This window comes from Apis cerana, linkage group LG9, assembly GCF_029169275.1.
Source record: "Apis cerana isolate GH-2021 linkage group LG9, AcerK_1.0, whole genome shotgun sequence".
In the NCBI taxonomy this organism is placed as follows: domain Eukaryota; kingdom Metazoa; phylum Arthropoda; class Insecta; order Hymenoptera; family Apidae; genus Apis; species Apis cerana.
In genome coordinates this window covers 8,507,001-8,528,029 of record NC_083860.1, presented here as the reverse complement: position 1 = coordinate 8,528,029, position 21,029 = coordinate 8,507,001, and the positions used below count along the sequence as shown (strand labels likewise).

At 43.3% G+C, this 21,029-nt stretch overlaps 1 protein-coding gene across 6 annotated transcripts in view; it reads right to left on the bottom strand.

Annotated features, from left to right (window-relative positions):
* Positions 1–21,029, bottom strand: part of LOC107998723 (heterogeneous nuclear ribonucleoprotein K) — a 90,560-nt gene that overhangs the window by 49,884 nt on the left and 19,647 nt on the right. For 2 of the 6 annotated variants that reach the window (XM_017058179.3, XM_017058672.3), the window contains exons 2-3: positions 17,592–17,650; positions 8,736–8,785 (exon numbers count right to left, since the gene is read on the bottom strand). The gene's annotated coding sequence lies outside the window, so the exon portion shown is untranslated. Of the gene's footprint in view, positions 1–8,735; positions 8,786–8,965; positions 9,368–9,718; positions 9,826–12,383; positions 12,491–17,591; positions 17,651–19,590; positions 19,828–21,029 lie in introns of those variants that run through there. The other 4 variants (XM_017058260.3, XM_062079438.1, XM_017058345.3 and 1 more) reach the window with 4 other exon arrangements.

The window sequence follows — 21,029 nt, the reverse complement described above, 5'->3', positions numbered from 1 at the left end:
CGTTCCTCTCCCCTTTCCATATCTTTCGCGTGAACCTTGTGTATCCTGGTATTATCCCTCGTCAGATGACAACAGCCTCGTAAACGACGCGATACTTTTTCTCCTAACTTTCAACCGTGAAATTTGAAATGACAATGCGCGCGTCGAATCATGGTGTCTCGACGAATAATTCTCGATTAATCGTAGATCAACGTTGAAGGTCAATTGACTTACTACTTCACTGAAATTTTCTTTAAAAACGCCCACATACGGTGTCGAACGAATCAAACAAAACCGATCAAAAACTTAGAAGAGGATCCTTTACGAAACCTTTTCACGATCAGTTTAGAAAGAAAGAGAAACGACGCTCGTATCGGACGTTTATTCTACAAGTTCGCCCGAAGTTCGTTGACTTTATCGACTGGCATTACGTGTGTAATATTGTGTGATAAACCTCGTGGTTATAGAGCTCGCACAATGTTCGAAGTGGATGATGATCTTTATCGCGTTATTAAGTTTTCTCGGGAGAACGAATTTCGAAAATGCGACAAGTATTCCGATGCAAATACGTCCAATTGTTTTCCATTGGAAGAAAATAAGTGGATAATTCGAGGAAACCGAAGAAATAGACCGTTTTCGCCATTGCTAGACGCTAGAAGCTAATTAGGTCAACGAACAACAAACGGGCGGCATCGCTCTAATGCCAATTAAATGAAGAAAACTTAATTGGTTACGTCGGCTCGTTACGTTATTCATGTAACCAGAGAAAAACCGGTTTTTCTATTAACCAACGGAACGAAAATACCGATATATAGCTACGCTTTAATTCTCGACTTTATTCGTAATTCAATTTCTTGAAATATAAATCCGATTGTCGATAACGATGGTCGAAAATCGGGGATCCAATGTTCGTAATTTCCACCTCTTTGTATAAATATACGTTTATCTCGCTCGGGTAAATTTGTTATATTTATTACCTTCCTCGCGATTTTCTTCGTACACAATTTTCACATCGATCCAACAATTGTCGCAAATTATCCTCTTGACCATCGCCAAAAATTCCCCCGCTCGACATCATTGTAGCGCATAATAAACTATAGAATTGGGTAAGAAGGCCGATTGCCAAATAAACAAACGATTCGAAGAAGGATGTGAGGAGGAGAGCGGAGAATGCGAAAATCACGAAACGATAGACGTACGGAAGAGGCTATAAATTCAAGTCGTCCGTCCACGACGAAAAAAACACGACCGTTGTTTACCGTTTTTACCGCGATCGCTCATCTGTCTCGCCCTCGCTCGTCTCTTCTCAAACACTTCCCTCGCGGAAAACGATTCTCACGCGGAATTTTCCTTGTAATTTTGTAAATCACTTCGTTTATTTAATCTCGCAATGATTGATTCGTCCTTGCCTCGTGTATCGAAGATTCGCAATCTCTAATCTTGATAAAATTTTCTTTAACAATGAAATCATTCCCCGGTTAACGCCTATCTAATTCTTAAATAATCTAATTTCGGGCCGTCCTTATCTAATTATCCAACTACATCGAATGGAATAAAACGCACGACGAACGCATTGCGAGATATATATATAAATCCAAAATTTTTCTTTTTTTGCTCGAATCTTGAGGTGAAATTTTCAGAAGAAAAGATTGTTGGTTCTATGCAAAATCTTTCGAGTCTTCGATCTCCCTCTCTTCGATTCGAGAGTCGAAAGAGAGGGAAGACAAACGAAGAGCGTAGAAAGAGACGTGTGCAATATTCGAAGATGGCGAGCGGAAGGATGGAAGAAATGCTGGCAGGTGAGATTACCGGGTTCGGTTGAGGCTAAACGGAGTTGGCTTAGAAATTCGACGCTTGACGTCACGCTTTCCATCGGCTTCTTTAAATAGAGTGATCAATGATATCGTTGATTGGACGGCCGAGCCTTTGCCCCAAATACCGGTCGACCAACTGTGTGTATGAAAATGCATCGCACGATTATCGATGCGAATATATTCGCCTTTTCTTTTTCTTTTTCTTCTTCGTTTATTAAACGATGATCGTTTGACCCGTTTACTCGCGATTAATACTGTTTTTAAACAATACGACGAGAGGTTTTTACAATTTGGTCGAAAATATTTTTAACCACGGCAAATATCAATGATCGTAAATATGAGATTCTATTATTTGCGTTTCATCACATATGTCGTCATTATCGTTGTTCCTTTATCATCGCGTTTCGTTATCGATCGAAGCTAATCCCTGTAACACAAACGTATGAAAATAATATGAAAACGGGGAGAATGAAAATGGAATGCAAAGCGGGGGAAAAACGTTTAGCAAACGATAACTACGTCGAATTTCATTCGTTTCGAGAAACTTAAATCCACACGATGCCTGCTCGCTCGAGACTCAATCGCCAATCCCGATAAGAAATTACGGAGTGCGCATTACCACGTAGCCTGGTATCTCGCGGAATTGTGTCGTTTTCCTTCTTCCCGTTTATCGGGTGACGTGTCAGAAACAAATAAACTCGTGCCGATATTGCCTCGATTTAACTCTCTCGATAAGCGCAACAATTTCAATCGCTCGAAACCTCGAGTCGCCGCTTTGCCCTATGCAAAAAAATAAATAAATAAACGAAAAGAAAAAGAAAAGAAAGGGATCGATAAAAATTTTACGGAGATCTCGCGTACAGAACGACGATCGAGAAACGATGTTCGAGCAAAGAACGGGATCGGGAAGCAGAGAAAAGGGAGTGAGAGAGAGGGACGAGACGAGGGGAATCGCGATAACAGATGAAATCAACGGGATTTCTCGTTGACAGGCCACTTTTCGAACAAGGAGAATGGTTGAAAACGGGTAGAGAATCATCGGGAACTCGCACTTTCCAAGCAAATACCGACAGTTATGTCAACAGGCCGACGCGTTAATGCTTGTTAAATGTTTGAGAACGTTTATGCAGCGAGGCAATAAAAGGCGAACCGGTTGTCGGTGCATCGGTGATAACGCAACGAGAGACGACTACTACTGCTGGTAAAAATAGATTGGCACGGCCCGATGAGACGAAATTTCCGCTGAAATTTTCATGATCGATCGAATATTATATGGATGCAATATCCTGAGAAAAAGGCGAGAATTGAAAAAAAAAACAAAAAAATTAGCAAAAAATTTACGAGAAATTGTTACGTTTAAATTTACACGTGTGTTTTTCTCAACAATGTTATCGTTTGTAAATTTATGCAAAGTTTTGTATTTCATTAACTCGCTTTTTTTTCGCTGACCATAATCTTGTATCGAAGATTGCGACGAATAGGAATTCTTTTTCACGTCGGGACGTTAAGAATAGGCCGATGGAGGTGTGAACAACGAATATTTAGTTTGGAAGAGCGCGAAGAAGGAGCGAAGAATGCGCAAAGCTTCGATAGAAAATCAGCCAGAGTTATCGAATCGCGATCATTCCGTTCTATTATTGTAATAAAAACTATTATTTAATATCTTAACTTTATTATTCCTATATATTTTCCACGAGAGAAGAAGAATTTGGACGAGAATGTTCGCCAATTATAACGTTGGATCGGTAGAGAAATGTTCGTTAATGCGAGTGTAGAAGGAATCTATTCAACGTGTTTACGAGCTCTGGTTCACTGAACGATTACAAGACGAAGTCTCGAGCGACTACGCTTTGTGCGGCCACCGTTAATTTCTACGTTCCAAGAGGAATATACGTACGACCGAGCTTTCATCCATTTGTCGTGGTCACGTATAAAGACGTTTCTCGTCGAGCCATCGCTCGTTTCCTTCGGTTCTGAAATTAACCAACGCATTTGTGAAACACCCGTCCCCGTTTTGCTGAAACGTGTCGCCGCTCGATAATTTGCTAATTAAATCCGTTCTCAAACGACCTCCGGAACCCTTCCACGCAACACGAGTACCAGTTATCTCGTACGGTTGTTGGTAAGGGAACCCACTTTGCAATAGCGAAATCCGCGATATATAGGTCTAGCCGTTGCCAACCAGTTTATGACTCGAAGGGATAAGTAAAGGGATTACTCGCCGTATCGTTAATTCATAGAGCTCTTCTGTAAACGATCTTCTCTAGAAACGATTTTTATACAATAGAAATGAAATATTAATAACAATTGGCGAGAAAATAGGTGCGAGAATCATGATCATCGTGCATTGATTGGCATTGCTTGCAGATTTATACACATGGAACGTATCCTATCGATTTCCGACGCGACGAATAAACGCGTCGATGAACATTGCGCGGAAAAACGTAAATCGAACGAGGAAATTCGTCCGTGTCCGTTCGAGCTATATTCGAATCGAATCCCAATTGGATTATCATCGAATTCAAAAATTTGATACAAACAGTAAAGGAATGAAAGGATTCTCTCTTTTTTTTATTTAATTTCCTTCTTTTATATCTCGAAGCTAAAAAATCGCGAACAACCCCCCCATTAACCTCTCACAGATGTATCGATCCATCGATGACGATTTAAACAACCCTGACGATTCAAAAAAATTTCAAAAGTCCTTTCCATTCCTCTCCTCGAAAGTTGCGCCTTATCTTCCCTTAGATAACTCGATCTATGAAAAGAAGGGCGCCGTAAACGCAACCTCGCCCCAATGGTTTCGATACCGAGCCACTTGGTAAAAGGAGGTTCCATTTACATCGCCGACACAGCAATGCCAGCCATCGCCGCACGAATATCCGATGCTCCACGTCTTCGCGCGGATTATTCGTGTAAATGGGATTGTTCACCGAGCCAGCAATTTACAGCCGAGCGAGCAAGTAATACGCCGATTCTTCTCGAGCTCCTTCTGATATTCTGCCTCCCCTCTTTCTCTCGTTTACCAATTGAGGAGATTGGCCAAGATTATTTCGTGCTTTCCCACTTTTCCTCGGCCTGTCGCCAAACTTAGAATCGATCGATGCTCCAACAGAATTTCGTGGAACGAGCAACGGCGTTCGCCCAATCGGATTTCTTCTGTCTTTTCGGATCGATGAAGGGATCAGCTTTTAAATGGGATTCGCGGAATTCTTAGGAGGACGATTTAGGATAAAATTGAAAACTGTGTAAATGATTAATTTATTATCCGCGAATTGATAAACTTAATTGGATTCAAGGGGATCCTCAAAAATATTCTTGTTAATTCGGATTATATTTCGACATATTCGCGAAAAACGGAGGGAGATTTTTCGTTCTCGAAATTTTCGATCGGAAATAAACTCGAGTCGGGTCTGTACGAGTTAAAAACTCTGATTACAATTATCAAAGTTGAAATATCACCTAGCGCGAGCGATATTATCGCGCCTCTAATCGTATGAGCACAAGGACGGCGTGAGCAAACAGGTATATCTCTGGCCGATGACGAAACATGGAAAAGGGAACGATCGATGATGTAGGCACGACTAATTCAACGTTCACCGATTCTATTGGGTGGAAGCTTCGATAAATGGAAAATTCTCCGATAAGGGAATGGCCAGATAAACCTTGTCAGAATTACGTTTCCAAGAATGAAGAGCAACCATTACTTTTTACTTGCTTATCTCGTTATAATTAATTATTATAAGCAAATTGAATCTTAATCGAACGCATTTTTGTTTGAAATTTCGAAGAATTCGCCTCATTCTTAGAATCTATACAGAATACGCTTTGGACAGATATTTTTTATCGAAATAAAAATTATTGCAAAAATTACCTGATTTTATACATACAGTGAGAATCGTTCCTATATTCCGCTACTCTGTTATTCACTTAATCTCGGGCTAACCTAATCACTTTTCGAAGTTAGATAAGGACAGATAATCCTTGACCTACTACGCTATGGAAATGAACTTTTTTCTTTATACTACATATACTTCTACACCCAAATAAAATAATCAGTAGACAGTGGACAATAGAGACATTGAAAAATTGAAATGTAAATTCCCGATGAAATTGAGCGAATAGCGCGACTTCGAGGCCTGAGAATCTTTGAGCACGTGCCATATCCAGTGACGGATATTTTTAATTTCGTCCAACGTCGGAATTATCTTCGAACAACACTTCGAGAAGTGATATCGCGGTGACTGTTAATTATTTCCACGAGACATTTCAAACGACACAGCAGGAAAAAACAGTTATTATTACAAGAATTAAGGTTTTGAATCGTAAGATTTTGAAATAGATCTTTAAATATCCACCAATTGATGCGTCAAAGCATGATGCACCGCGGTGGACGTATGACTCTAGGACACGTCATAGGCGCAGTAATTTCTGCATTTTCCTCCCATGATTTCATTATTTTATCTTTAAAAGCGACGCCGTTCTAATTTCCTTTGAGACAACATCTGTTTCAATGTCATGGAATAAATCCAAAGAAATAAAACAAGTGACACAAAGAAGAAGTTTACGTAATCCTACGTAGACCGTGAAAACGCCTAAACACAAGGTGTTTCTAGCTTCGAATAGGGAAAAAGAAAAAAAAAAAAAAGGAAAAAAAACATATCGTTACGTCAAAGATCGCAAGATTTATCTCGTGGAAAGAGACTCTCAAGGACTCCGAGTTTTGTCGCGTAACAGTATCCCAGTTTCGTATCGTATAAAAAGATACGTGTAAAAAAGATATCTGACCAAAGAAGAGCAAAGAAAAAATAATAAGCGGCGTAATAGTGTTTCAAAAAAGAGAAGGGAAAAAAAGAGAGAAAAAACTTCTCACACGATCAATAACCTGTTATCGAACAGGGATAGATTTTCATTTGCCTTTCTTTCGTGTCCTTATTATCCTAAAATCGAGTTCAAATAATAGAAGAAAGAAACGAGACGAAACGAAACGATGAACGAACAATTAATTGGAAATCACGACGGGTTCGAACGACGAAACAGTCCTCGAAAGAGGAACGGTTTCGAGGTCACGCTGCATCCCGATCGGTGGAAAAACCAGTCCAACTGCCCCGATAAATTATCCGGACGCGAGGAGGGCCGGCGAGATTATCCTTAACGGTACGATCGATTTGCATAAACAACAACATCGGGCAAACACGCGGTATCACTCGCGTTCCTTGACCCTGCGACGAGAAGAACCCTCGAGCGCGGACCACGCCGAGAAGGGTCTTTTATCCGTGCGCTAACCCTTCCCCCACCCGCGGCATTCCTCAGTGCTTAGCCTTAGAGAGCTAGAGTGGAAAGAGGAGATCGGAAGAGGAGAGGCGAGCGAGCAACGTTGCTACACGGAGCGTGCCCTTGCTACCAAGGTGTAACGTCCTGATACACCAGTCTGACCACTCTCCCTTCGCCCTTCCTTGCCCTTCCTCCCCTCTCGAGCCATCGTTTCGCCTCCTTAGAACGAGCCTGCACTCTTCTTCTCGTATCGCGAAACTTCCTAACCCAACAATTTTCGCCGTTCAGAAAACCCGAACACAATTTCGAATATATCGAGTTCCCCTCCTGGAGTTTCCAATTTGTCGTATTTGTATTAAGTTATTGTTGATTCGATATCGTTGATCGAGGATTCGGGGCGTTGCATTCTACACGTTTGATGATAACGTTTCGATGTTGATGATTTCGATAGACGTCGAAAAACGTCTACTTTACTTTGGAAGAAATTTTCGAGGTTGGATAGAGGAACGTTGCAGGTTTGTAGGTAGTTTGGTGACGCGTATGTCCATAGATGCGTCGAATTGAAAACTGGAGCAAAAATAGCAGCGAGTAGGTCGAGCTCGCGGCCGATTTGAATTTCATTCAACTCGACGACCCTCGGTTCGTTTGCGGCGCGAGAAACGGCCACAAACAGGGCCGTTCACGAGTTGTATCTCTTTGGATCTTTGGTCGATCGTCGTCGAATCGAATCCTTTCGCGTTCCCGGCCCAGGCGCTGGGATTTCACGATTATTGCTACGAGACATGGTGCTGTATCGCGAATGCATAACGAATGGCGATATCAAAGTGGTAAGATAACACACAGGATGCAACGTACAATTGAGTTTCTAAACTTAGAACTGTGATAAAGCGACTGTGCACTGTTCTTTACCCGTTTCTTACGACCGGATAATGGTACATGGAACCTTGTATAATATAATAATTTTCTTATCTATTGTTGTTTCCTTTTTCTTTTCGTATGAAATTCTATTTTAAAATTAGAATAGAAAGAATTATAGAGAGAATAACTAGGATAAACTAGGATGATTTGTAAATATTCTAATTCTAGGTTATTTCACGCTGATAAGAAGAATAAACAGCATAATTCCGCACTCGTAACGAGTAACGCTTTGCCGATAATCAAACAAAAATAAAAAAAAAATGACAAAATGACAAGTATACAAGAGACACACGTTTTCATACAAAATGTCACTGTCTATCTCTAACATATAAAATTTTCATAATTATCTTACGCTATAAATTTTTCTGAATTATCTTCTCGTTAAAATTTTACAATGCTTGTATACCACGCCTTATTACGCTTTTTATTATTATCCAGGAGAAAAGTCGTTGAAAAAAAAGATCAATACATTCTCTCTACATTCTCTGCGTTCCTTTCTACTCTATTTTATAAGCAAATTAAAAAGAAACGCAACCGATTCCTCATTCTTTTCCAGGCTGCCCTTATACGGATCGCCTATGGCTTGTAAATCGCATACGTTAGCCAACGAGGGAATCGAAACACGAAGCAAGGAGGCCGATATTGGCTTGGCGTGTCGTCACTGAATTCCACACGGCCGCGTGTTTCGAATGCGGAATAAAGAGCGCGGTTGCATTCTCGCCGCGTCGAAATAATAAAACTGTTACTCACCAATAACGATGTTCGCCGCGGTTCCCTCCGGAATGGATCGGCAGTAAACCCTGCACAGACAAAAAAAGCGTCCAATTAATCCACGCGTCGATGGTATTCTCTCTAACCGAATCAATTCCTTCAAGCCTCTCCTCTCTTCTGCGCACCACGCACACCGCACTCACGCATACACACACACACGGCACGCTTGTCCGACCTCTATATCGAAACACGCTTTGTTGCCTACTGACGTAATACTACTACGCTCGTTTCATCCGTGAAAGTTGCCACCGCGTACTGGCCACGTCCCTTCTTATCTTCACACGCGGTGCACTCGCGATCGAGACGACCGATTCTCATTCTTCGAACGCTTTGCCCATCCTTGACACGCTGACCCACGACTCCATTCGGGATAATAATTCCAAGAATTATCTATTAATTATCGATCGACGCGTTTTTCTATTACGTACGCGTTGATTCTATTTGCAACAACGGATACGAATTGCGATCTTTGTTCGATACGATTGTTCCCAACGCCCGTTCAAACTCGAATCGAGACTCGATCTCATCCGACGAGGCCTCCTTCGAAAATATCAGAAACTTGTGTATATATATATATATATATAATCGAGCACTGATCAACGCGCACTGTTTCACAAATTCTCCACCAACGAGTCACCAAACACGTGCACGTCCGCTAATTAACCGGCCAATCGGACAAGATGGTGAACGAGCAAGGTCGCCGCCGCGGTGCAACGCGTTCCTCTCGTCAACCGCCGCCCAATTAATCCTCTCCCTGAGGAGAGGCCGAGCAAACTGCGTCTGTCTGCCCGGCCCGGCCCGATTTCGAGGCCCGAAACACCCAGACACCGTCAAGGTCGAAATACAAGGAGCGAAATCAGAGCGAAAGGAAAAGAACTGAAAGTGAGTGAGCGAGCGAGTGAGCGAGCGAAAGAGAGAGAGAGAGAGAGGTCGAGCTAGGTCATGGCCAGAGTCGGCCGTACCTTGAATTATCCTTCGATCCGCTGCGATCCGCGTGTATCACGATCAAGGATTCGAGAGAAAAACAAAGAGAGGGAGAGAGAGAGGGAGGAGGATGCGTGTAGGATCGGAAGAACAATCGACGCTAAGGTAGAGAACACAGAACACGAGTTACTTCGCGAAATGGTGAACCCGCTTCTTCCAACGGAGTAGTCGTTGTCTACTAACCTCCTCCCCCTCCCTGCCCTCCACTCCCCCCTCCAACACTTCGGCCTCTCTTTCTTTATCGCGTGTGTAAAGAGAGTGGATCTAGTGGGGAGGGTTTGGATCACGGAAGGGGGGAGGATCGAGGAGTGAGATAGAGGGGGAGATAGGGGGCGGAATGTAGCGCGTAAGAGAGGCGGGAGGAGAGAGGGGGGAGATGTTTGTCGGAGAACGAAAACGCACATGTGTCGTACGTATATATAAGTAAGTGCACTCCGGTTGCGACGTGAACGAATAATCCGGATGCATCTGGAGGGGCGGGTGGGGGGCCTCGAGGGGAGCGAAGTCAATGAACGAGTTCACCACAATCGCCACGCGGCGAGAGAATTTCACGGTTGCGGGCTTCTCTCTCTCTCTCGTCCCCTCCTTCTTCTTACGACTATCTGACGTTTCTTTCCACCCTTTCCTTTTTCGCTTTAAATTTTTTCTTACTGATATTACGAGTTGAGAATCGCGCTTAAAACGATTTAACACGATTCGATTCGATTTTTTCTTTTCTTAACGATTTAGAAAAGAATATATCGATGGGAATAATTTTTTACTGTGACTTTTCTAGCGGGTGTGATAAATATGAAGCGATTAAAAAATAATTCCGTGCGATGAATCTACAGATACGTCGATTCGGACTTGGAAAATCCTTTGACGAATCGTTTTACGACTTGTTTTATCTCTGCATTCAGACATGGAGGAAGAAAGAGGAAAACGAAGATAGAAGTATTTTTCTGTAATTGCAGGGGACTTGTGGCGTACATGCACGATAATATCGAATAACGTTAACACTCGCGCCGTTGTATCAACAGGAGGATCGCGAGTTGGCGAGAAACAGGAGGAGCTCGTTACCGAATGAACTCGGTCGAAATTTCAGAATTAAATTTAAATCTCATTCAACTTTGCCGTTCACAGCGGTGAGTCGCGGATGTTGCAACACCGGGCACCGAAAATACGCTTCCCTCGCCCACTCGGCCACGAAAACGCTAATGCCGGCTTTTCGCGGGCACACGAGTTCAGAAATTATCTGGAACCGCGTTTAGGATCACCGAATAATTTATCCGGCCCGCGGTATCGACCCATCGTCCGGGGCCAACTTTTAATTGCGTTCCCTCGAAACGATGCCTTCCCCTTCCAAATTTAATCCCCGTCCCACTGCTAATGAACCAAACAACCGGTTTATTTCTAAAAATTTCATTCCTCGAATTAATTACGAAATTAAATAAACACGTTGCCCGAACAAATCGGTCCTCGGCCACGGCCAAGGATTAACGAAACGTTATGTAAATGCTCTTTATGTAATAAACCCATTTGAAAATTGAAAGGCAACATTCCCTCCTCCAAATATTTTACGAGTCGAACGAAATTAATCGTTCGTAGAGAAAACTTGTCTCTCCCTAATTACTTGCCACGAGTCGCGGCCACCTTGTTCTAACATCAACAGGATAAGAAAAGGGAGGGAGAGAGAGCACCGAGAATGTGAGAAACATACACGTGCATCGTCCCCGAGACAATGGGACACTCTTCTTCTTCTTCTTCGTGCAACTCGAGGAAATTCTCGACGATCTTCTTTTTCCAGGAGCTAGACTCGGTTGTTGCCTCGACGCGAATCGACCAAGAACACGCGAGAATATCCGATGGCAACGCGGAAAACTGCGGCTCGGTTGCGGTAACTACGAGACCGCATAGAAAAATGTAGGCCGCGGAAGCGATACCTTGTTGCCGAGGGATCGTCGCGAAATTCGCGATGCTCGGTCAGGATAGATACGAAACGTGACTCGTCGCTATAAAACTCCTGCTCGTGACGGATTTTACGTCGTCTCTCCATCGATTGGTCTCGAATCTCGTTTCTTCTTTTCTCTTTTAGCGGTTGAAACGACTACGACTGTGAGCAATCGAGTAATCGACACTGCGATGGAAATGTTTCTTCGACTTGGAAGTTGCAAGTTCGAATATGCCTCTGCGAGGAAGAAAAATGATATAAGCAGGGTGATCGGCTAACGTATCCGCTTCCCTTCGATCGATCGAACAACCGATGAACAGAGAGTCGAGTAAACCGATCGATAAACACAAATTCTTTCCCTGTAATTACACGGAGGAATGCTCTAACAAGCTTTTTAAAATCGATTCGCATCGTGTCGTAGCAACTGACTGACCATTATTTAAAATTACTTAACTCGTCAACTATAATACATATATATATATATCCACGACATACGTCCAAATTCCTCGTGGCGAACAGGAAACTCGGGGGAAGGAAATTATTACATTTTAATAGGATCGTTGCGGGAGTACGAGATACTATACCGAATCCTTCCAACGGCGAAAACTTTTCCGGGGACAGGAACGGAACTAGGATTGGAAAGGAGGAAAAGTGAAAAATTGGGACGAGAGAGAAAGAGAGATGGAGAGAGCACAAATCGAGGGGAAACGTACTTCTTGCGTGCACAGCTCCACCGCGAGTCCCCGTGTTCCAGGTGAAGTTGACCGATTCCTGGATCCGTCCCGATACCCGCGTGCACAGCGGTTCGTGCACGTTCACACGTTCGCACAGTGTTACACGCGTAACGGTTCGCACGATGCGTGACATGCGTGTGCCGCGCGTATGACGTGGCGTGTGTGCGGAAGTATATTGATCAGCTGATGGTCGGGTGGATACTGGGCTGCCTCGCAGAATTCACCATATTGTTGCGTCAGCGCGCATGCGCCGAGCCCTCGCTTTCGTCCCTTCGTTTCACCCTTTTCGCGTGTGCGCCTCTCCCTCCCTCTCCCCCCTCCCGCCACCTCATGCCAACCCTTGCCAGACCGTGATGGCACGCCGCACTTTCTTCGCCTTTTTCTCCTTTTCAATGGCAAAATTCGGGGGGAGGAGGGGAAAGAGGAGGAGAGAGAAGGAATAGGACGGCGATAGGGTCAACGGGCTGCCCCGTAACGGGGTTGAGGAGATGAATTTGCGATCTGGAGACCACCCGTGTGCGCTGCCCGACAGCGAAAGTATAGCGATCCGCGAAGCGTGGTTGGAAGGAGAGGAGTGGATGATTAATTTTAGGATACATGAGTGAGAATAAAAGTAACATTAGAATTATTGGTTCTCGAGAGTTGAAAAATAAATAAATTTTTGATTTTCGAAAACGGTCGATTTAAAATATTGGACGAGGTAGTCGAAGGATCAGGAAAACTCTCGACAACAACTTTGAAAACTTTTCATTTCCGGGATTTTCCGGGCGATTACAAAAAGCCAAGTCGAAGGAAACCGATGCATCGTCGTATTTATTTCCCATAAAACTCATCGCTATTGTTGGGAAGTTTTTTTTTAACGATATCTTAACTAATAATTTTGTCGAGCTATATATAAGATTTTCAAGATTTTGAAGATATTCCGAACCTAAAGAAAAACAACGAATTTTCCATCGATTGGTAAAACTGGCAAATGTGAAATTTGAATGTGCAGGAATTTATCGGAGAAAGGCGCGAGTATTGTGCGTGTCATATCTATGACGCTTTCTAAATCCGCGAAAGCTTAAGTGCTAGCTATATTTATGCCGCTTGGAACCGCTTAGGAAATCATGTTCTTATGATGCAATAAAAATCTTTTAGGCGCTCGTCTCTAATGACTCGTAATAACTTATCCGAGAAAAACGAGGATTTTTTCTCTCTCATCCCATAAAAAAAAAATAGAAAATACTCTGTAGATCTTGTTGGAATTTTCGAAGGAAAAAAATTTGGCGAACGAAGGGACCGATTCGATTTTCCATTTTTCCAACGCGAAAATATCGGATCAGGCGATAAAGTGATAATCTTCGGACAGAGTGGCGGCAAAACAAACTTTTCGTTTCGTTGGATGGTATTCTTCGATACTATTACAAAATTAGTTTCACCTCGACCGAAGCGAATCGCATTATGAATTTGTTTACTCTATCTCGCAATTACGTCTTCTATGCAAACTGAATTTTTCATCATTTCAACGTATGCTTTTAATCTCTCTTTTAATCGCCGACGAAAGGAATATCTATATCCGCAATTTGAATATTGATCTTATTTGGTCTCGAGTTATGTTGGATCGGCGACCAAGAACCTAATATTTTTATCATAAATTTTGGCAATTTTTCAAGAAACGACTTCATTTCCCCGACTTTGTAATATTTTCTACGACAATCGATACAATACGCGAATGAATTTCAAATTTAAAATCAGGAAAACTACGGTTTTTTCCTCGCGAGGTTATTTTCCCTCGGAAAATACGAATGGATGCGAATTTTGAGTTGGCCAGATTTTCGTCCAACCGATGAATTCCCATTTTTGTCGGTTTTCCGTTTTTGCGAATTAACCGCACTTCATCCGTTCGCAAAGAATTTCCACGGACGAGACTCGATAAGGGAATTATTTAGTCCGGCGGCAACCGAAAGGTTAACAAGATAATTCTATCCTGTGAAGCCAGTGGAACTTGGAAGCGACGCGAGTTCGTAACCTACTTTCGGCATAACTTCGCGTTTCTATTTAACCGGACAATATTGTTCCAAGTTCGAGCGATGATCGCCGCACGAAACGAACAAGAAAGAACAGGACGGACGACGATAATTTCCTCCGAACGAAGATCATTCCCTAATTTAGAGAAACTACTTTAAATTGCAATTGGAAATTGCGGGCTGCCGTAAAAATTTGTATGCCGTGAAATTTTAGAAATTTCTAAATTTTAACAACGCCGTAACACGAAGAATGGAAAACGAGTCGAGTGGCCAATTGTGGAAATTTTCGGAATAATTGTTAATCGGAAAGTAAAAGTCCGAACGATTCCAAAAATAGGAAACAATTAATTATAAACGGCCAACGAAATTTTTCTTTCGCATTTCGCGGTTTCAAAGAAAAAAGTAATCACCGTTCACGGTGAAATTCTCGAAATATCACGGTACTCCAAAGTCAAATATTCAACGAGGATGGAGAAGAAAGCGTGTCTGCGTTCAATGATCCTCGAGAGAGAGAGAGAGAGAGAGAGAAAAGAAAAAGAAAAAGAAAAAAAAGGAAGAAAAAGATTGTCGATTCCTCCATTGGAAGAGAGTCTCATTTGTCGGAAAATATTCGGCGAACGAACTTGTGACACAAATCCACGATCAAAGAGCCTCGTTAACGGCAAACGTACGTGCGCCAGCACCGACCCCGCTGAATATTCGGGGCTCGAGGATCGGAATTGTGTTAACCATCCGCTGTTTTCCTTTCATATTCAAATTACTCTGGCCAAGCTTCGTTACCTGAATCATTTCGTCGTCTCCGCACGAATATACCAGGTGGATAATAGTCGTCGATTGTCCCTGGAAAAGAAGCGAATGCGCCGTACGGAACGAAGACGATTTGCTAAAGTTTCGCGAGGCAAACGAAGAAAGCAAAGCTTTTACCGCGCTCAAGTTTCCAATCGTTGGTGAAGATCGATGTTTGCGAGACGATTCGGATTACGACGCCACTCTCCATGAAATTTCGACGATCGATCCCAATATTTTTATTAAACCATGATTTTAACTTCACGCGTAACATTACACGTTGTTATCTCGAAGAGAAGAGAACGGTGGAACGCGAGGATCTAAAAGTTTCCTGTAGATTCGAAATATTTTGAAATTTTCAAATAACCCGTCCAATACGAGAGGTAAAAAAAAAAAATCAGTGAGAATTGTACGTACGTGTCTAAAAAGCAGGAAAGCTCTTCGTGGGAATCAAAGGGCTTTACGAAATGGAGAACGCGGCGAGTTCTCTATCATTTCGTTGAGACGCGTGTGGAATAGCGGATCGTTAGAAGGTTCGGGCAAACGAAAAAAAAAAAGAAAAAGAGAACAGCATGGCGGGGCAGAGGCGCAACGAAACAAACTCGTAAAACAAGCGGCGAAAAAGGAGCCGGTTGTTATTTTATGGTCGAAACCCGCGCTAGGATTCACAGTCACGCATCGTGATTCGCCTCTTGATTCACTCGGGGAAAGAAACGGAAAGCATTGTTTCACTCTCACGCCGAAACTGGTTCGCCCCGTTTCGCGTTACCAACGAATTGGATCGCAATGCGACACGCGTTCCCCTTCCAATTCCAATTGCCGTATTTCCCGTCCAGCTATACCGCCGCTTATTAGCCATTTTATCATCGTGAGAAAAAAATACGGGGGCTAAAATTGCGGGAATTAATTTCGATTAATTCGAATCGGTTAAAAAGGGACGTTGCAGCGTGCCTGTCTTCTTTTGCGGGCAATGGAAATTGGCGAGGAAGACGGTCGGAACGCTGTCCGACTTTCCTCCATCGGGCGGATTTTTTTGCGAGCTGGATGTTGGCGCGCATTTCCGCGCTTTTCCTTTCTCGGTTTCCACGCCGAGAGCCGCTCGTTTCGAAACGCTCGTTTGCCGATCACGTAAAGATAACGTGTCCGTTAGCCAAGCCCCGCAACCTGCATTCGAATGAACGGAAAAATGAGAGCCGCGCCGGGAGATAACGTTCTTCCTCTTTCACGTGCAATATCGTATTCTCACGAACAGGTAACCGACCAATGAATGGAATGGTTAGAAAGTTCATTTGCAACTTGTGCATTTTTTAACGCGCCTAACAGGCGGCCGTGATTCCTATCCACAGGAAGATTATCCTTCTTCGCTCGGTCTTTGTTCTCGCGATCGAGGGATCGTGATGAACGAGGTTTGGCCTCTATTTTCTTTTTTTAATCGAGATATCATTCGATTCGCGAATACGAGGTGATGTGGAGGAATTATATGAAATTCGTGTAAAAATGTTTGTTGGAAAAGTAACGCGGGATAAAAACGAATGTGAAATCTTTCGAAAAGTCGCGGATAAAAAGTCCTTTTGAATTTCACAGAAGAAATGAATCGAAACGTTCGCGTTGCAATTGTAATAGATTTCGAATAACTCTATAAATTATATATGATTATATAAGAATGTAAACATAAGTGTAGAAACAGATAACGAAAATAAGAAACGATTGGAAGATACAATTAAAGACGAGAAAAAAAAATTCAATTTCACTATTCGTTGTATTCCATTATATTCAATTATTTCATTATAGGACAAGGTTCTTTGGATAATAATCCTTCGATCGCTTTGATCATTTTCTTGATTTTCTGAATCTCGTTTATCTGATATTTTCCATAAATGTTAGGAAAAAAGGAAACTTCTGAACAGAGGGGTTAGGATGAGTGGGAGTGGAGGATGGAAAGAGTTGAAAACCTCTGCCTCTTGGAAACAATGGAGACGTTAATCGTTCTTATCGAGGGATCACCATAAATGAGAAAGAGTGCGAAACCGGTACGTAATTAACAATTAAAGAGATACGTGTCTCTCTGGCATCGTTGCAACTGGCACTCGTTTGCAATCTTGGGAGAACCCAAGAGAGAGAAAGAGAGAGAGAGAGACGAGCCTTTCCGCGTATCGTTTCAAGAGCGAATTTAATTAACGATCGCGCAGGCAAATTGCCGAGGTCCTCGTTTTTCAATTACACGCGATTCCTCGTAATTCAATTTATCTTTCGACGAACGACACGAGAAGAAAGAGAAGAATTTCCCCTTTAATACGAATTCGTTAATTAAGATTTCTCACTCTTTACATCACTATCATCGCGCCTTCTCACCAAACTTGTTTAAACGCAAGAATCGATTCTTCGTACTCACCTGTTTGAGCTACTGCCTGCGCTTCGCTCTCACAACGTCTCCCTTACAACTTGAACTCTCTGCAACAGAAAGAGGATCGTACACGGTTAAAACATCGTCAACATCCAAAACATTCCTACTCGTCATAACTATAACTATTCATTTCGTTAGCTAACAAACTGAAACTCTCAATCCTGAGCAGAGAGAGAACTAGATCGGTGAGATTTCAGAATACTTCAAATTTCTCAAAAGGACAGAAACGGAAAATTAACTCTTTTCCAATTCCAATTACATTCAATATTTCTAATCCCATTATTCCTCGTGTGAAAATCGTTCGATAAATTTCCACGAGAACGAACGAATCTTCTTTCGGTCGTTTCAAGAAAACGCTCCTCGAATTCCCGAAACGTAGGCAGCGAAAAACGACGGTTGAATCGGTTGCTCGGCTGAACTAAACTTCTTGGCGCCAAAATAGCGATCTGTCTACGCGGTGGTGCGCGATAATGAGATAACTTAATTTTCCTTGAGCAAACACATAGATCAACGCGTGTCTCGAGGGTAGAGAGATTGTCCGGCGTGTAAAATACGCGTTGAAAGCGCGTTGAAGCTACGGGGTACAAGCTTGTAATTCACTTTGCCGAGCCGAGTCTGATCTGGCAGCGAGAGCACGTTCTTTCCAACTTGGGAGGATACCTCGCGTGCCTTGCCCGAAACGTCGATGAATAGTTAATCAAACTCGACGACTTCCGGCGGACTCTTCATTTACATAACATTCTTCGATCCTGCTCCTCTCCTTCTTCCTTTCCTTTCCTTCTTTTTCTCCGCTCGAATTCCGCGGAAAGGGGAGCTCGATCAAAAGCTCGCGTGATTCCCTTCCGAAACGAAACGGAGAAATTTCGTGGAGCTCGGTTTCTAGACTCGTTTCGCGAGCGATTATTATAATTCGAAACGAATCGTCGTACAGAATCATTGGCAAATTCATACGTTTAATTTCTATTTAAATTATTATTGCTATTGCCAACAAGTTTTTCGGTGAATGTATCGAATCGCGCATGATGAATTAACGGAAGATATTATACGCTTTCATCGATAGTTGGCTCGTTTAACGACTTGGCACGGAAGACTCGTCGAGGTTAAACGGGCTGCATAATAATCGTACTTTACTGTTACTCCTCTATGGTGGTAAATAATACAGATTCTAACAGGAATGATAATAGAGGAGGAAACGTGGCGATATTGTTCGCGAATTTTTTATGGTTCCGCGTTTGAAAGAAGAGCGATAAATTGTCGTGACTTGAGGCGAAAAAAAAAAAAATAAAAATTCAAAGCGTTCGTTCGAAAACGAACGTAAACCTAAGTAACGCGAAATCCAAGGAACGAGAAGGAGAGAGAGGCGGGTCCCGTGACGATTCGACGAACGAAACGAGCATCTCCTACGCGTAAGAGGGTCTCGAGCGAATAGCGAGTATAATAAGCAAAGAAGGCGAGTTCCGCTTCAACCCCCTTTCCCCCCTCTCTTCCCTCTCCCCCCTCCCCCGCGGGGTTACTGGTCTACGAGTCGCGAAATTGGACGACTCGTCGTTGAAATTCGTCGGGTGGAGAACAATCCAGAGAGAGTTGTACGCCAGCGTGGCATGGAAATACCGGGGACCGTATGGAACAATGGGAGCAGGATAACAAAGGCGCCTAGACAAAGCTGCGCGAGTCTCAAAGAAGTGGAACCTGACAAGGAATGTTCCGCGGGAAAAAATTGACTTCCCATCGAAAACGGGAGAGAGAGGAGAGGGAGGGTATCTATCTATCTATCTATCTATCTATCGGCTAAGCATGGCCAAATGGTCGACTAACAATAAGACGTATCCGACGACGAGGAAAAGCTGGTAATAGAGATCTGGTGAGAAAGAGAAAGAAGAGAGAGAGAGAGAGACTTGGACTGTGCAAGATAGCACACAGTGCGATCGTTCGTTGTTTGCTTGAGGTGCACAAGATAAAGAGAGGAAAGCATGAAAGCGAGCCTTACACAGAGGACCGGGCCAGAAGTGGGATCTGACGAGAAGAAAGAATCCAAATCCAAAAGTTGGCGACGACTAGATGGACGACGATGACGATGGGGAGGAAGGCATCACATCGACGACACAAGGATTATCAGCAGCAACCCCCCCCCAACTAGAGAGAACTTCTTCTACTTCTTCTACTTCTGTTTCTTCTTCTTCTTCTTCTTCGTCCTCCTCCTTTACAGAACTGTGGGACGATTGTCTGTTGTCTGCTCGATGTTTCTCGGCGGTTGTTTCTGGGTCCGAGCGGCCTCGAACTGGTCTCTTATCCCCGGTATCGCCCAATCAAAAAACCGGCAGCGCACCGTACGCCGATTGGTCGACTACGGCCACCGTGAACACTGTAATTGGTCAATCGGGCCGAGTCACCCATGGTTACCGTTTGCCTCAACAATATCTACGGTCGATATCACCACCTTGACTACCCTGGCCTGCCGCGCGTTACCTTTCTCTCCCTTACGTTTACGTTACGCTCTGCTATAACGCCGTCTCGCCCGCAGCACGCCCCCTCTCCTCCTCCCCCTTTACCCCTTTCACGCACCCACCGCGATTAGCGCCTATAACCTCGGGCTAGAATCCTCGAGGGCAACCGCTTCTTCTTTCTACGCTGTCACCCTCCCCCTCCTCCCGCGAAGGGAACGCAAGAGACCACGTCGACAACCCTCTGGTGTCGCGACCTTTGTGACCCGTGGAGGAGGGCGCACAGAACATTTTCGCCAATCGAATACTTTTCTTTCCAGTCTTCTCCTTTGGGAAATTTGAAATTGAGAAAGATAGCGGGAATCATTTTTAAGAAAAGGGAAGAAGAAGAATACGAGAATCTCAAGTGAATCTCTTTCTCCAACAACAAAACGTTGATCGTTTCTTAAAAAAGATTTCAATCGGTCGACGGATGATGGAGAGACGATGGAAAGTAATTGGTTTCTATAAAATTTAATTTCACCGAAAACGAGGATGCAAAAAGTAGGAAAAAGCGCCCCTCGATGCACGTAGACGTTGGGTAAGTGCATTGAAATTCGACCGTGTTCGCGTGATAAATTATCCCGTGATAGTAGTCAGTCGAATCCATGACCATGAACCATATCGTTCTATATTCACAGACTATTTTCGTCTGACCGATCTATCGCCTCGATTCTTGCGATTCGTGAGCTGAAAATCTTCGTGGAGCCCATTTGTCACGGCCCCGTGGAAAAAAAAACGTTCGTCAAAATCCACTCGGGCGTTGAAGCGGGGATCTGTTTCGTTTCGACTCCTTCGTTTCCCTGCACGACCGATCCCTCCGATTCATCCATCGGAATTATTTCTAGAAAAAAAAGTATCCAATTTTCGAAAATTATATCCCTCGTGAGATACTTCCAATTCCCTGAACTATCTCCGGAAAGATGAATTAAAGAATAACTTGGAC